General features: G+C 38.4%; 1 non-coding gene across 1 annotated transcript; it reads left to right on the top strand.

Moving 5' to 3' along the window:
- The first annotated feature begins 1,363 nt into the window (after positions 1 to 1,363).
- TRNAD-AUC (transfer RNA aspartic acid (anticodon AUC)) lies at positions 1,364 to 1,436 on the top strand. Its single transcript has one exon. It is a non-coding gene; the product is annotated as a tRNA-Asp (tRNA).
- The last annotated feature ends 1,341 nt before the right edge of the window (positions 1,437 to 2,777 follow it).

The raw sequence follows: 2,777 nt of genomic DNA, 5'->3' as shown, positions 1-2,777 counted from the left end.
GGGAAGAGATAGACGGGATTTCAAAATTGTAGAATAGATAAGATTATCCTGTATAGCACAGGGAAATATATACAAGATCTTATGGTAGCTCACAGAGAAAAAAATGTGACAATGAATATATATATATGTTCATGTATAACTGAAAAATTGTGCTCTACACTGGAATTTGACACAACATTGTAAAATGATTATAAATCAATAAAAAATGTTGAAAAAATCTCTTTGTTCTTTTTGGGGGGGTAATTAGGTTTACATATTTATTTGTTTATTATTATTTTTTAATGGAGGGACTGGGGATTGAACCCAGGACCTCATGCATGCTAAGCAGGCACTCTACCCCTGAGCTATACCCTCCCTCTGAGATACAGGCTTCTTTATTGCAGCACCATTTGCAACAGCAGAAGATTAGAATCACCTATGTATTCTTCAGTAAACACCTGGTTAGATAATTTTGGGTACATCCATAAAACGGATACTTTGAAGCCATTAGAAAGAATGAGAAAGTTCTTTAAGTAAGGGTATTGAAGATACCCAAGATGCATTTTGAAAGAGGAAAAAAAAGCCATGTTTGGTACAGGATGTAAAATAACAAGCTACCATTTTTGAGGAGGGGGAAACACAGGAGACTATATGTGCTTGCATATGCATAAAATGCTCGTGGAAGGCTTACAGGAAACTGATGGCGTGGGTGGTCTCCTAGGAAGTGGATGGGGGGAGGGCGTCATCACTGCAGGAGCGGAGTGAAGAATTTTACTGTATGCTTTTTATATTCTCTAGATTTTGAATCGTGTGACAGTATGTATGATCTATGAAAATGGAAACAACCTTGGAAAAGCAATATGCAGACTTTCCTTCTGTCCCAGTGACTGTCGACTGGTCCCCTGGAGAAGAAGACTAGACTCTTAGCGAGGCCAGCCATCCCAAGGGAACGCAGTCCACTAATAGTTAACCACACAAAGCCTTTGTTAATGAATCCAGTCGGTTTTTCTTCTAAATATTAAATATTTAAAAACTGTAAGCAAATGATGCATTAAAATGGATAAGGAAATGGGCAGCTTTTCAAATACCAGCCACAGTGAATGATGAAAGCTCTTCTACATCTCCTGAGGCAGACGAGGGCACCCTGAGGCTGATTTGTACCACTACCAGAGGCACAAGCCTCCTGAGTGTTTCCCTAATGAATAGTAGGTACAATGTCCTGGTGGAGTCTGTGCCCTAAAGGGAGGTCCAGGTGTGTGTTTGTTCTTGAAAATACAAAGATGGAGAATTCATAAAGCTTTACTGAATCAGTTTTCAGAGACAGGACCATCCATTGGGTTGTACAGAGTGAGAGAAAGCTTATTAGAAATTTAGAGAATGTGTGGGAGGGTATAGCTCAGAGGTAGAGAGCATGCTTATCATGCACGAGGTCCTGGGTTCAATCCCCAGTACCTCCATTTAAAAAAAAGAAAAGAAAAAGAATTAAAAATAAATAAAATAGAAAGAAAATTAAAAAAAAAAAGAAATTTAGAGAATAAATCAAATGTTGTTTGTTAAATGCAGGAAACAGAGCCTGAGGCACCTCGGTGACTCACTCCAAGGTGAAGATCAAGATGTCAACACAGGATTTTCCATGGAAGTGCGCACCTTACATTGCAGTGTTTACCCAAGTCAAGGGTGTGATATGACAGGCCTGGGGGGCTTGCTCTGCATATGTGTGTGTGTGTGTGTTTGTGTGTGTGTGTGTATGAAACAGAGAGGTCAGCAAACTATAATTCTATCCCAATGGAGAGGAGTTGATAGTACTTGGAATGATCAGATCTTTAAGACAGCAGTCACGCCATAGCCACACGAGACCTGAAACCTGAAATACAACACAGAATAAATAATTAGATATATATGTTATTACTTTAATATGAAAATAGATGTCTTTGTACAAATGGCCAATATGCATAGGAAAAAAATACTCAATATCGCTAATTACCAGAAAAATGCAAATCAAAACTAGACTGACGTATCACTGCACACCAGTCAGAATGGCCATCATTCAAAAAAGTCCACAAGAGATAAATGCTGGAGAGGGTGTGGAGAAAAGGGAACTCTCCTACACTGTTGGTGGGAATGCAGTTTGGTGCAGCCATTGTGGAAAACAGTATGGAGATTACTTTAAAAGCTGAAAATAGACTTACTCTAGATCCAGCAATCCCACTACTGGGCATATATCCAGAGAGAACTCTCATTCGAAAATACACATGCACACCAAGGTTCTAGCAGCACTATTTACAATAGCCAAGACATGGAAACAACCTAAATGTCCATCAACAGATGACTGGGTAAAGAAGTTGCATATTTATACAATGGAATACTACTCAGCCATAAACAAGAATAAAATAATGCCATTTGCAGTAACATGGATGGACCTGGAGATTGTCATACTAAGTGAAGTAAGCCAGACAAAGAAAGAAAAATACCATACGATATCACTCATATGTGAAATCTAAAAAAGGAAAAAAGAAGACACTAACGAACTCATCTATAAAACAGAAACACACTCACAGACATAGAAAACAAACTTATGCCTACAGGGTGGGGAATGTATGCTATACAGTCTGTGTAGATGTTTTACCTCCTTAATTTGGTTTTACGTATCCTCTCTGTCATCAAAGTGACACAGTTATTCTTTTTTCAGTGATGTCTGAGCTATGCTGGCATTGGTCATTGTAATCGTTCTCGTTTTCACGAACTGAATCCCTAGAAAACACAATCACAATGTTCACGATTTTAAAAATTAAACTTGC

Source organism: Camelus bactrianus, chromosome 2 (genome assembly GCF_048773025.1).
Source record: "Camelus bactrianus isolate YW-2024 breed Bactrian camel chromosome 2, ASM4877302v1, whole genome shotgun sequence".
NCBI lineage: Eukaryota > Metazoa > Chordata > Mammalia > Artiodactyla > Camelidae > Camelus > Camelus bactrianus.
Note: the sequence above shows the minus strand (reverse complement) of the source record. Positions and strands in the feature narration are given on the sequence as shown.